This window comes from Idiotropiscis lumnitzeri, chromosome 15, assembly GCF_059441095.1.
Source record: "Idiotropiscis lumnitzeri isolate Australia: NSW breed Sydney's pygmy pipehorse chromosome 15, RoL_Ilum_1.0, whole genome shotgun sequence".
Classification (NCBI taxonomy): domain Eukaryota; kingdom Metazoa; phylum Chordata; class Actinopteri; order Syngnathiformes; family Syngnathidae; genus Idiotropiscis; species Idiotropiscis lumnitzeri.
This window is the reverse complement of record NC_142405.1, coordinates 12056576-12072036: the sequence shown is the minus strand read 5'-3', so window position 1 is coordinate 12072036 and position 15461 is coordinate 12056576. Positions and strand designations below refer to the sequence as shown.

General features: G+C 40.8%; 1 protein-coding gene across 2 annotated transcripts in view; it reads right to left on the bottom strand.

The window, feature by feature from the left end:
• prkcbb (protein kinase C, beta b) overlaps positions 1–15461 on the bottom strand; it is a 73402-nt gene that overhangs the window by 55545 nt on the left and 2396 nt on the right. The window lies entirely within an intron of this gene.

Sequence of the window (15461 nt, the reverse complement as noted above, 5' to 3'; positions counted from 1 at the left end):
ACGATGGTGTTGTTACCGTGGGCCGGGCTGCAGTCGTAGGTGTAGAGGAGAGGAGAGGGCTCAGCACGCATCCTTGAGGGGAACCGGTGCTCAGCGGACGTGTAGGGGCCGAGCAACACAGTCTGGGGTCTGTTGGTCACAAAGTCCTTAATCCAGAAGCGTGTGAGGGCAGGGAGGCCGAGAATGTCCAGTTTGGCGACGAGGATGTCCGGGATGATTGTGTTGAATGCCGAGCTGTAGTCCACAAAGAGCATCCTTGCATAGCTCTGCTGTTTTTCCAGGTGGCCCAGCACAACATGCAGAGCAGTGTCGATGACGTCCTCAGTGGATCTGTTAGCCCGGTATGCAAACTGGTAAGGAGTCCAGAGTGGGAGGAAGGCAGTCCCTGATGTGCTGGAGAACCAGCCTCTCGAAGCACTTCATGATGACTGTTTAGAATTTGGATAATTAAGTCACAAGACTCCATTGGACATATTCTCATAATAAATGTACACTTTACTGGAGAAGCGGAGAACACAAACATGTCACCAACTTGTGCATGCACATTCAATAAAAACTAAAAGAGTATGCCTCTTTATGCAATTGTGTCAATATCAGTTTCAAGGTGTTTGCAATCTTTTTGCACTGTATCTTAGGCCATCTTACGTAGCACAATGCAATGAGGGGCATAAATGAACTTCCAGTGACCAGTATAAGAAAATGTGAGCATGGAAGCATCAAATTTAACATATCTCATTCATACCTGAGACCTGGCAAAGCAAACAAGTCACAAAACACCAGGAAGGGAAGATGGCCAATTGGGTCCATTTTGGACATTTTCACTTTGGGGTGTACTCACTTTTGTTGCCGGCGGTTTAGATATAAAGAGCTGTGTGTTGCGTTACTTCGACGGGGCAGTACAGTTATACAGTTATACAAGGTGAGTACTTAACATCGGAGCATCATTTTTCCATGATGTCCCCCGCCAAAAAAAATAAAATAAAATCTAACAAAATATTTATAAAAAAATTATGTCGTCACTTTTGTGTTTTCAGTACATCTTGGTTTTTAGCCTTAAAAAAAAAATCCTGGTCATGTCAACATGAGATGTATCTTTTTTTTTTTATAAAAACGGTCTTTGTTAGCATTACTTAATAAGCCCTGACATCCAGTAATGGGGAAGCATCAGCGTGCCAACCTGATGAGCCAATCAAATCGAACCAGGTCACTACAGAGGCAAGCAGCCGTGTGATGCACCTGTAGCACTCCAACAATGTTACCTCTCTGGCTGCAACCGGCAACCGGCGTTCTAAATTGCTTTTCAGCCAGCAAGGTGCATCGTGTTTCCCTGACAGCTTCCAATAAGCAAGATAAATTAAACTTTTCACAATAAGGCAGCGCAGTATTGATCCCACTCCTTTACTGGAAGGTTAAAGTGGGTTTTGCTTTTTTTTTCCCCCATTTCTATCGCTGTTCACGTTTGGACGTGCTTGAAGAGGGCATTAAAGAGGAGGGAAGAAAACAGACATTCATGATGAACTTAAACTCACTACACAACTCACAGTGCACAGATTCTTCACAATATAACAACTGGGTTGTTTTTTTTTTTTCCCCCGGCCATGTTTGTGTGTGTCTCGAGTTGCACAGCCCTCATCAATATTCACTTTATAATATTACATAATGCCTGGTTTGTCACTCAATATTAAAGTCCTGTTGTGCTCAGCGCGAACAAGGCAATGAAGAGTGAATGCAAACAATGCAAAAATACAAAGAAAATGGACACCCGCGACTCAACTGTCAGCATTTGGCACAACTTCTCTCACAATCCCTATTATTTAAAATCATGATATAAGCTTTCTGTCTTAATTGCATATATGCAGATTTTTTTTAAACGTTTTTCCATCTTTCATTGTTTCCTTGTTCCAAAGCTCCCATCGTATTCATTTTCTTTCTTTCTATCATCTCAACCCTGCTCCACGCTTCTCATATATTCTCTTTATGAACTGTTGGCAAAACACCAATGTTGCACCGCATTTTCCACTAATGAGCTGCCAGAAGGTGTGTGTGTGTGTGTGTGTGTGTATGCAAGTGAAAGAGAGCGATGCAATGACATGGAGCCCAGTGATGGCCCAGATTTAGATGTCACGTCAATGCGAAACACACCAGCTCATGTAGCTACAGTATGGATTGGACAGTAGTACCTTTGCAACCACAGCTGCTTAGCTGTCTGAATTCAGACTAGCTGGAAATTGAGTTTTGTTATCCACAATCGGGCCCTATATTTGTTTGTAATACACTTAAATAGCTAATAAAAACGGACCTTATAAAATCATGGTGCCATCATCCCCTCCTTAGGCCCGGCGGACCGGGGCCCTCTGCACTATGTGTAGGGGTCCCGCTGACGGTGGGGCTCCCTGTGGACGTGGGCTGTCATTCCTCCCAACGCGGATGACCTACCCTGGGTACATTTTCTCATATGGTTTCTCTGTGCCTTGCTCTGTCTTTCTATTAAGACAGTTTATTAGGTTGTGTGAATGCGAGTGTTCTGTCTGTATGCAAGTTCAGGCGTGCATGTGGATGTGTCTTGTGTTTATGTTGGGTGGGCGAGAGTGAGTTTTATTTTTTTGTTGTAATTGGGATGTTTTAATTGTACAGCACTTTGAGCTGCATTTTATGTATAAAAAGTGCTGTATAAATAAAATTTGATTTGATTTGAAGATTATCTTTTAAAAAATACTCTATAGCAGTATCTTATGCGTCTAATTGAATTTTCTTCGTGAATTTCAAATAATACAACAACCAGTAACATTTCATGTTTGGCAAGTTTCCGACAAATAAGCCACGCTACCAACGTAGTAGTCACCTTGGCCAACGTTGCAGTGTAGATAAGTGAGGCTATAATAAGAATATATGAATAGTATTGTCCAATTACATGAATAATATATTGGAAAAAAAATCCCAAGTCCCATATCAGTTGAGTTCTAACATTCGGCGAACACTCAGGCTATAATTAGCTCCTCCCCGACACTCGCAATCTGTCATTTCCGAGGAATTACAACAACAATAGTATCTGCGTGTCTGTACATACAGAAAGAACGATAAAAAAATGGTGACTTTTACAGTAAAATAATGTGTGAATATGGGTGGTTGACTATACAGTATACACATTTTTTGTCAGAATTCATTAATCAAGTGGATGGTGGTTTTTGGTGACGGGACAGATTAATAGCATTCCAATTAATTTCAATGGGGCAAATGATTTGCTATACGAATAATGCTACGTCACAATGCACAAGTCAAGATCCCGCAGTGTAAGGAGGACTTGAGCCCAACTGGCATCAAAACACAACCAGGAGCCCGTTAAACAGAAAAATAAATCGAACAACGTGATTCCGTCAACTTGTGGCTAGCACCCGAACATGACGGTCACCACCGCATCTTTTCCATGGCTACAGGCAAGTGATACTGGCAGCATTTTAAGAAAGCCAGTGTAGACTGTTGCTCGTATTGTGTGCTCTTCTGACAGTCTTGCTGAAGAAAAACACTCTGGTGAGCAAGGTGGGAAGACATTGATACAAGTGGATAAGGAGCAGGGTGATAAACAGGAGGTAGAAAGTCAATAGTCCAAAGAAAAGACATTATTCTCCCTGGGTCTGTGTACGGGCTTATATAAAGGGGTTGAACAGCCTACGCTACAGTATAAATACCCACAATCCTTGTGAAGATGGGAGAAGGGTCAGAGTGAGTCAGCGCATCCCGATCATTCCTCCTCTTTCCCTCCCTCACCTGAATCCAGCCATCTTCTCGTCATCCTTCCATCCCAACCTCTGACAGCACACCCCTCATCTTTTGCGTTATTAAAGCCTTTTCATGGAAAAAAATAAAATAAAAATCTCAAAGCACTCCACTTGGCAGGCCAACTGCGACCTCTGCTCGCTGGCGATCATATGAAACGTGACACCCATAAACAAAACAAAGTCAATACCATGCACTGTTTTCCAACTCCAAAGAGTTTTGTATTTCATGACGACGGAATAAATTCATAGTGCTCTATTTGTGTGCCCAAGAGGCCTTGCTGTGTTTTAGTCTCCAAATTGCCCATAGCACAGAATCGTTTCATTTATTGCCTTCCAGGACATGCAGTTGTTACAGCATCAAAATACGCAAGCACTTTCTAATTGAGCGAGAGTAGCAATTAAACCTGAACTTGTTGATTTGGTTCAGCCACTATAATCTATTCTATGATAGATGCCTCACAGCAAGAAAGGATATACATCCAATAAAAATGGACTTAATATTGAGATGTTAGCACAGTTTCAATATTAGCATTTCCATCATGTTTTGTGAATAATGACTACGATGCCATATATTAAGGAAGGTATTTTCCAAGCCACTAATCGGTAAAATCGTTTATTTTTAGAGGACATCCAAAGCCTGTTTTATTTCTGTTCCATTTCAGTTGGAGCTCAGACGTGAAAGAATGTTGGCACAAGTTGGTTTTACGTGGTCGAGCCAACACCTCCACCCTCATTCATTCCTTCCATCGCCTTCTCATTCAGCATCTTTCATTGACTCCATCTCGCTTTCAAACTCACTCACGGTGCTTCTGTGCTTCTGCAAAAGTGACGATGCACATGTTAATTCTAGAATTGGGATAATTGATACATCAACCAATCGCAATTGCAGCATCCACATATAACTGACTTCTGTTCACCGACAGGCACGAGCCGAGTCTGTGTAAAGAATAAGGGACCAAAGGATAAAAGTGGATTCCCATCCATGCACTGCAGAGAGAACAAGCAATCATCTAGAGCAGATACTGTCGAACCAAAATTCCCAACATGAGATTACATTGGGATTACTTTGTTTTTAATCATTTTTGGCTATTGGTGCATAAGAGCAATACACCTGAAAGGCTTCAAGAATGTATTTTTTTTTGTGCCCCTTTGGTCCCTGAACATTGACAAAAGACAGAAAACACACACAGAACACATGACCAAAATACAGAAAAACTGGTAAATGGACTTCCGTTGTATGCTGCAATAAAAAGCATAACTATTGAGAACATGATGGTTTGACCCTGACCTCATTAAATTTTGTTTTCTTTATGACATTTATATGATAGCCTTTATATTATACATGTATGCATATAATAAATTATATATGTAAACATGGTCATCTTTGGTATACCTTGAAGAAAGTTTGTTTAAAATAATATTTTCTATTTCTGCAGTTGCTTCGTCCTCCCCCGCCATTCACCCGAGCCGAAAAGGAAGTGCTTCCACCCGTTTCCCGCAGACAAGAAATTGTTGCGCATAACCCGGACAGGTAACGTGTAGAGTTTGTCTTCAAATAAAACAAACTCCATGAGGGTGGTAAGGCGCATACCTCAGACAGCTCCATGAGCCAGCTAGATTTTAAGGGATTAAAGTCATGGGTTTGTCCTTGTGAGGATCATGTGACCATCTGTTTGCATACAATATATGGCAACTTGGTGACGTTAACTTATCAACTTGAATAAAAAAAAAATGTAAATATATTTGAGTCACATCTGCATTGATTAAAATGTGACTTACTGCAAAACCTAAAATTAAATTGATTCACTTTTAATGTCCTCCACTATTAACTACATCAGTGTTGAATTGCACGCATGAAAATGATAATTTTTTTAACATCTACAACTTTCCTTGTTCAAAAGTATATTGGGTGATGCTGATTTTTCTGTATGCAAATAACACTTGTTGCAATGCTTTCGGTGTTTACAGAATAGCTGTGATATTTTAACATTTTTGCGACTTTAAGCCCCCCCCCCCAACACACACTCACGCAATTTAAGAGGCACAGTGCATTAGCTCAGGCATTCCGCGCTCTATGCTCTCCTTCTGTTTGTGTGACTGTGGAGGGCTCTTGGTTTCCTCTTAAACCAGCAGTACTCCAGCCTCCACAGTGTGACCTGAACAGCCAGCTACTGAACATGTCCAGCCGAACACGCGCGCGCGCGCGCGCGCACGCGCACACACACACACACGCGGCTCTTATACTGTATATCAACTTTGGACCACTCGCATGCCCTCCTCCCTCACACCTGCTTCGCAACTGCCACTTTGTTGCTTTACGCCTCCGCAAAACTCTACCTGCTGTTTTCAGCAACGCGGTAAGAAAATTAAAAGTGAGCATTGGAAAGAATGATGATTACAAGAGTACAGTGTAAGACAATAACACTGGAGGTTTGTCATTTGCCAATGAAAAGAGCGATAATAATACCCCCACCCCTCTATGTAGTTTCATTTAATTTCATGAAGCCCTCATTAATCCAGAGTGAAATATCTTCATCTCTTTCTTAGATTAAGTTTCTTTTTACAAACACTGGCTTTCAAAATTGGCTCATCGTTCACCTGATTGCTGTTGAATGCCTCGAAAGGACAATATATTCAGGATGTTGCTTCGTTTCAATTATTTTCTCTTTTAATCTGCCTGAATATCCGTCTTGAAATCACATCATTTAAATAATAACCTCCTAACATCTTAAACTGTCAATTTTGCAGCCTTGGCAACTTGCAAAGCGGTGGCTTAAGTCACTAAAATAGGTCTACCTGCACAATTAAATAATTAAATACAAGATTGCCATCATGGTTTGTTTTAATTCATAGGCTCAATGAGTTACGTTTTTAGTTGTAACAGTAATTTGTAGCAAAGCAGAACTATATGTCACCATACTAGAATATATCAAATGTAAAAGAAACTAAAATTTTGTGCAAGTGCCTAATGTGGCCTGGGCATATTTCTTACAAACACCAGGTCAATAATATTATTGGGTTTTGGATGATTATTTTATCATAGGTTAGGTAGTCATAGGTAATGAAGACAAAACAATTGTTGGTTAAAAAAAACAAAACAAACATTGCAAACTGGAAATACGGGAGTGTGACTGCTCTCGTTTGTGTGTCGACTGTATACAGTAATGTGCGCTGCAACTTGGCAAAGCAGGACAACGTCTACAACAATTCGCTCAATGCTTGGCAACGGACCAATGCTGTCTGGCTGTGTGTCGGTCTTTAAACATGGGCAGTTGTGCACGCTCATAAATCGCACGTCATATCGCTTTGCCGCATGATGAAAAAAAATGCTAGCCCGCAAATCTCATTTACTAGAGCTCTAATTTCGACGAAGGGCTAGCTAGCATTGACACAAGGTGGGTCACCAACGCGAGAGTGAGAAAAAACGTGGGGATTATTCTTAAAAGATTCCATTCAAAATCATTCTTTAAAAATAAAGTTGATCTGGAATAGGATGCCATGCGGGGCAACGGCACCAGCAGAAAGGCAAATAAACGAAGAGGCAGAGACGGCAAAAAAAAAAAGTGGTCCAGGATGACTGCTCTCTGCCCCTGTTGCTAGGTTACCATCTGTCTACGAAAGAGTTAAAGCGTCTCAGGAGCAACAGTGACATAGTTAGCTGCTTTCCATCAGACTAACAAACACAAAACTTGAGCTGAAAAACCATGACAGAAATAGTTCAAATTTCACCTCATTATGGAAATATTGGATTTTTTAAGACACTGCAGTAGGTTTGACAACGCTGTACACTGATCATGTTGAGAAGGTAATTTGGACAAGCATGACAACTGGACAACTCATCACAGAGGTCAGAAAAGATTCCAGAACAACATCCAACAAATTGCAGGCCTCACCAACTTCAGTTAAGGTCAGTGTTCATGAATTCAACTCTAAGAAAGACACGAGGCAAAAATGTTGAGGCAGAAAAAAAAAGTACACGATCTTCATTTTACGTACTCACGTTATTTGCTCCAAAACATCAATCCCTTTTGAGAAATATTCTGTGGAAAGTTTAACTTCTTCAAAAGGTATGTGGACAGCTATAACTTCTGTAAAAATAACACTGCATTTGATCAAAAGAACATCACAGCAACGGTAAAACATGGTGATGAAATGGGGCTGCTTCGCGACCTGGACGTTTTTGTGTGATGAATGAAAAGATGACGGCTGCTATCTACCCAAAAAAGTCTTGCAGGCAAAGCTTTGACCGTCAATTTGCAAAAGCTCAGGTGCTCTAGAATTTTTGCAGCAGAACAAAGAGTCAAAGTAGAAAATGCAGCAAAACACTCATCATCATCATAAACATTTGACTTCAATTATTGCTGCCAAGAGTTGTCAATTCATCGATTAATTGTTGCATCTCTAGTTTGTTTGTGGTCTGACAGTAAAGAGCATTAACGCATATATAGTTCATGTCCAGTCTTGTTGCATAAAACCTGAAACAGGGTTGACCTACATTGGTTGTCTGATGCACCCCGTTACGTCGCTAAGGTGTCACCCTAGCAACGGGTGTACAATTGCCACAAATGTCAGCGGCAAGGACAAGTAAGCCTTGAGGAAGATAAGTAGACACCCATGCTGTGACCACTTTTTAGATGTGTGAATCTAGATCAAAGATGAATTATTTCAATCCATGTGTAATTGTAGACAAAATAAAACGCAGAAACCCATGCAATGAACAGACATTGCTGATGAAAAAAAACAATCAGGTGATCATTGATCAAGGTCACACGAAGGTGAGTGACTCACCAACTTGCTTTAATAAGTACACGTGTGTATCAAAAGGTGTCAAGGCAATTTCTTAAATGGGAAAACAAGAGCATTCTCTACGGTGCAAAAGAGGAAGAATTCACTGGAGGAAACATCGGTCGTTACAGGAGAAGTTTGTTATGCGTCACTGCGAGTCAGGACTTTACTTATGAGAGGATGCTGTATGAGCTTGAGAAGACGTTGAATATAGAGTGCAAAAGAGAAAAAAACTCACTTAAGAGCTACTTATAAGAACCCAGGAGAATATTTCCCCATCCTTATACATTTACATTTGATTTTAGCAGACAAAACACATGGGTCATGATGTTTTTCAATTTCGGATACAAGGTTATTTTAGGTGGGAAAAAAAAACGTGCTGAACATGACGGCGAAAAATAAAATAATAAAAAATTTAAAATCAATAGATTTTAATAGTGTGGCACATGCTTAGTTGCTAAAGACAAATTAGCGGGGTGGAAAAAAAATAATAAATCAACCTGGTGAAAGGTTTTGATTTGTACATCTGAAAACAGGAAAAAGCATAAACCATTGTTGACAAAAAAGAAAAACGCACGTTTTAACCTTTGCCGAAAAATATCTTGATGAGACCAATGACTTTTTAAGAAACGTCGATGGCCTGACAATCGGCGATCTTTTTGCAAGGTGTGCGGCCCGTTAGAGTCGGCTTAAAAATCACACAGGTTTTGATAAAAAAGAACACCATGCCAAAGGAGAAACGAGGTCTGGGTCTGCTTCGCTCCACCAGGACCTGGACGACTTGCTGCGATTAATGGAATGAGGAATTCTGGCGTTTACCTGAAAATCCTACAGCCAAATGTCAGTCCATGAGTGCATGCCCTCGAGCTCAAGAGCTCAACTTGAACCCAATGCCACCCCCACCCTCCGCATCTCAAGAGCGTTCAGACCTCTGCAATGGCACAACCATCCTAATTTGGATCAGCACCAAAACTGCACACCTTTGTCGTTACCCAAATCCTGCATGTGGGCCAATTTTGTCATTAAAATACATGCATGGCCTACAGATTTTAAAATCTAATAAAATACCCTCTCTCTAAATCCCAAATATGCACCTTGATCTCGATCTGTAATGTAATTCTTCCGAGTCTTATGGCAACAATGTAAAAAAATAAAATAAAACGAGCAGCTACAAAAACATAACCTGACAAAATATTGAACCATAACAGCACATATATTGTGCTTCTTGGTGTTCATGGCGATCACAAGAACACAGTTGATCGTCCCAATCCATGTTTTCTGTTATATTGTCAACCCAGTTGTAGCTTTTGAATGATCCTGGATTTCCATCCATTTTCTCTCCACACCTACACACTCGGTCCCCACTCCTCCATAAATCCATCACGCAAGGCATCCATCCATCTATCCCATTTGGTGTCGCTCTCAGTGGAACACTTGAGCTATTTATAAAATCAAAGCCCACAGCTTCCAACACCACACGAGAAAAGAGGGGGAGATAGAGTGCTGGATAGAGAGGGAAGAGCGGCGCCAAAGCAGAGAAGGAAGGAGGCTGGGGGACATTGAGAAGTTCAAGAAAGATTGAGACATAGGAGAAGCCGCGGCAATCAACGAGGGAGAAGACAAAAGAACGAAAACAAAAAAATGTGGGTAAACAGAGAAGAGGAAAACAAAAGAGAACCTATCCGCTCCCCTCTGCCTTTGGGAACTCAGCGATGCACATGTTTTGCAAGCGTAGGAGGCATGTTTTTAGACCTGGCGCCCACACAGGTTGGAGCTGTAGAAGCACCTGAGATATGAGAGGCACCACCGATAGACACCAACTGTTTGCAAATGTTCACTTAGTCATTTGAACCCGGACGGACATATTTTAAGAATCCAGAGGAAGTGTGGGCACCGTGCCCGCCAGCAGCTTCATGGTTAATGGCAAACACAGGAGACAGGCGATTAAACTTCAAAGACACCTCTTCAGTCAGAAAGAAGAAGAAATAGACCTTCAAAATAAAAAAAAAAAATGGAACCAAAGAAGAAAAACCATCTGAACGGCGCTAATAGCTAAAGCAAAGAACACATTTATGGGCTTGTGTTAAGTGCATCTCCACTCCCACATCATTTATCTCCTCTCGTTTCGCCTCATTTTCTAAACCACTTCTTGCCTGTCCATTATCTTCCCTACCAGGAAATTTTTTTTAAAAAAAAATCATCCAGCAACTCCGGCTCAAGAGTCATTGCAGCATGCACGTCTCTCACTCATTTCCCACCAGCTGCCTCGCTGGACTTGCTCTATTTTCGTCAATATACCGTGTACTTGTGAGATAGCACAAAGCACCCGTTTCACTCATGCACAAAGATTTTCAAGAAAGTCCTCACAAATGACACACTATTTGCCCCAAATGTTGTTAAGGGGTTACTTTGGATGAAATAGTGCGCTGAAGGCATGACGGAAATCTTATGTGTATGATGTGGCATCCTTTGCTTTTCCACCATTGTACTCCAATGTACACCAGGATACACACACAAAAAAACGGCACTGTTATTTTCTCTTTTAAGATTTCGGCTCTCATAGGACACATATGTCATTTCATCTGCTTTCTGCACCATTTGGTTTATTACCAATCTTCCCATTGTGATTCTCACGCATCCGTTTGCCTTCCAGAGAGGAACCGCTCACTGATGTCCACCACCACCTGAAGTACTACAGTTTGGATTTTTGGCCACCTCTGGGTGCATTTTGTGTTTTCTTTGGCGTTTTCCTCTAAAGATTGACTATGACCTAAAGTTGTCCATTATATGGTTAGCAAAATAGCATAATTGCGCAAGTCATTTTTAACTTACCAATTACGTACTACACTATCAATGGTTATTATTATTATTACTATTATTACGATTACTATTATTATTACGATTACTATTAATAATAATAATGCATCTTTATTTGACAGGGACATTGCAGTACAATACAAGATATGCCAGGATGGCCGAGTGGTCTAAGGCGCCGCGTTCAGGACCCAGTCTCCCCAGGAGGCCTGGGTTCGAATCTCGAATTTCCCCATTGTGGGACTAATAAAGGGAATATTATTATTATTATTATTATAAATATAAATCAATTGAGAAAAAAAAGAAAAAAAATGACGCCATAAGCTAGAAGAAAATATTGCAAATATAAATCCTCCACTAATGACAGTGTGTTCCTCAGTATAAATCTTTTGTAGGAGAAGGCTGACTGCCCAAAGGTTGTCCTCCAAAAATGGCTTTTGCTCATTTGTTTTGCAGACAATTAGCCTTTTACAACCCTTAACATTGTTAAAACACTACTTGTTTTTTTATTTCTTTTTTTTTTAAGTTGAATTATTTTTCTAATTTCTTTTACCCTCTTTTCTATCTCTGTGATTCTTAACTCACACCAATCCCCTCATCAATCCCTCTTAATCTCTCAAAAGGGAACATTTGTCCATTAATGCCGGGTAGGAACAGTGGAGGACACTCGACAGCCTGTTAAACACTGAAACTCATTGTTGACACGGTTGTTTAAAATGTCACACTTTAAAACGCACATAACCAATCAAAGTATGCACTCACTCAATATGTTCTCACGCTTTGGAACAGCATAAAGCACATGCACTCTCACATGACAAGGATTTTCTAAGATTCCAAATAGCGCGTACTAATTTGCTTGCTGCCCCTAATTTTTGTTTCTGGAATGAAAATAAATGCCTCTCGAAATCAAAATTAAGCAATATTAGTCAATGCAAAATCTTGTTTGTGAGATTTCTCTAGATTGTGTAAGCAAGGATGGACGGGAGCAGGATGGAATTTGCTACAGAGATGAGGGAAGCGGCTGGCCAAAAGCAGTGTCAAAGGTAATGTTACTTTCCCTGCCAAAAAGTATTGTTGTCAGCCGCTCCATTTCTCCTGGGAGCCTCTGCGGGAACCTTTCTATTTCACATAATAAATAAACCAGCGGGCAATCAAATCTCTCCCATTTTGTTCTGTGTGAGACATAAATCGAGGAGGACTACAGTCTCACATTCTATCCAGAATGCAAATTGCAGGCAGGTCAGCTACTTGTTTACAGTAGCAACAATACAAAAAAAAAAAAAAGAGAGACTCAGCAAAACATGATACAAAATCTAAGTGTGTGCAAAGCGCTAGCCGAACTTAATTTGTCTGGACCAAAGCAAATGATACGGTATATGGTATTGTTTGTATCTCACATGTAGCAGTCATACTTTAGGATGGGATCAAAAGTCAAATGCAGTGGCACAAACGTTCATTCACAAACTAACGGAGACACACCTCTTCAAGCGACTGCGATTGGTGGGGCTCGCCGCTCTATGTGACGAGCGCGATCGTTTTCATAGCTTGTGTGTTTAATATTAGCGTCATGCGACCGAGACAATTAGCATCTTGACATGCGTCAACTTCAAGTCTTTATTCATTTTTTTTTTTTCCATTTGAGCAGCTCATCGCGGACGGTCCAAAGTGGTCGGCGGCCTGAAACCGGCCCGCAGACCGGTGGTTGGGGACCACTGCTTTAGGGAACTGAGGCCATCTTTTCATTGACATCGTCTTTTACCAAGACCACAAGGCACATGTTCATACAACTTGTGACTCCAAATTATCTAAGGTGCAAATATCCTTCTTTCCCGAGCTCTCAAAATCCTGGACCATATTCTGCACCGCACATTCACATAAAAAAGAAGGTTGGTCTAGAATAAATGTACAGATACACTATAGGTACACTTACAAAAAAAAAGAACCTTGTAAGTCTAGCTTTTATAGAATAGAACATTTCTGAGTTGTGTTGCGTTTGAGGACACGGTACCCCGGCACGTACACTAAACGACTAGTAAGTCTTCACGGACTTTCCTTTCATGATGCTGAAGTCATGTTTGACTAGAAAAGCTGCATCCTCACGTTATTCTCACAGATTTGTCTAATATCTTCACAGAACCAAAATTGAGATTCAAAGGGAACAAATCCAAGTCCTCCAGTATGTGTGTAACAATTCCTTTGTTGTTACAGAACAGGCCATTTGCATACATCATTTTTCTCTCCTTCCATCCCATATCCAGTATAATACCCAGTTAGCCCCCCACCTACAAGAACACTGCGTTCCTTTCTAAGCAAACCGAGGCCCCCCCCCACTGCAGCGCAGCGGATACATTCCTAAAGGACACTATTGACGCATCACACATTCAACTCGGCTAATTATCAGCTATCACGCCGCTGTGCTGAACAGCACTTCTTCCATCTTACGGCATATAGGCAGTTGTGTTCCACTGTTGCTAGGAGACCTGAAAAATCCTTGAATGCATCCAGTGGATGATTGAATAAAATTAAATATATATTCTGAAAAAGGAAAAGACATCAGAGGCAGGCATCTCCATATTGTCATATTGTGCATTTGTGATCTTAAGAGACACAAAGTGAAGGCGTGTTAGGAACTAACTGACCAGACGGGAGATGATGGGCACTAAAAGAAGAGCGCAGGATGGACGATTGAAAGGGGGAAAAAAAAATGCAACAGACTGAAGCATTCCATACAGTGAAGTCTCAAAGGAGATCATGGTTGAGTCCATCAAGGTTTGGTTTGAGTTGTATGAATTAATGAGTCACAACTTTGTGTTCCATCATGGTTTGCGGTTGGATGAGATCTACAAAATGTGGCGACACTCTTCTGCTTCGTCATTGAAGGAAGTAACGCTGCTGTTAGTGTTTTTAATACTGAGCATAGACGTTTCCAGGCTAATAAACAAAGTTACCGTTTCAACTCCCCTCACAAATATATTCAGTTCTCTTAATGGCAAGTAAATGAAGAAGCCGGGGGACCTGCAGAAAATGCACAGAGGCACGGGGAGAACATGCAGACTGCACCAGCGCGCATTCTAACCCTCAGTCTTCGAACTGAGAGGTGGCTGTGCAAACCACTTGATCTCCGTGCGATGTCTCGTTTTGTGAAACCAAAATGACAAACCAACTTTGAGACTTTAAACCGCCGTCATGCATGACATCACGGCAGATGTCCATATTTTGAAAAAACTCCCTTCAGCAAGCAACCTAAACAAGGTACTTTAAGACAAGAATAGAAGGAGTTTAAACACAGGAAGTTCAGTGAGATGGACTCGCATTCTAATCAGACTTGAGCGTCTGACACTTGTTTTCAAAGAGAAGTTGTGGATGTTTTTTTGTGTGTGTGTGTGCGTTCACTTGCACCGTCGTTAGCAGCAATGTTAAAACAAAGTGCGAGGGACAAGCGACATCACAGACCTCCACATTATGTCATTGTCTTTCGCCACTTAAGTTAAGTTTAAGTTGAGTTTTTACACTCTTTAAGCAATGATTAACTTATTGTGCACTTGAATGACTGTTGAATGTGCTAAAATGCTGTTGGTAAAAAAAAAAATATATTCTCAATTTATCGATTAATTGTGGGGCAATTTGCCATAACGATTTGAGAATCGTTTCAAATTGATTTTTTTTTTTTTTTATTTTAAATCAGTTTTTCGTCATTCAAAGCAATGACATTCATTGTGACAGTTGGTGTTATTCCACAAAAACGAAATACCTTTGAGGCCAATCATGGCTCAGCTTCATAAAACAGGTGAGCCGTGATTAGTCGTTACCTGAGCAACTGTGATGCCATTTTCAGCCAACAGAAAGTGACAAAATGGCCACCCGGAGATGACCAAAAAAAAAGGTGGATTTTACGGCTTAACTCATATTCCGCAAAGGCAATATGAATCAGAATGCCATGTTTGGACTCGTGAAGGTATGTACCAAACATTTTGAAGATTACACAGAATATTTTTTGGGGAGGTTGACTTCCCCTTGAAAAATACCATGCAACAACACTAAAGGTTTCCTACATCATTAATGGAAGCTAAAAACCTCAGTCGAGCT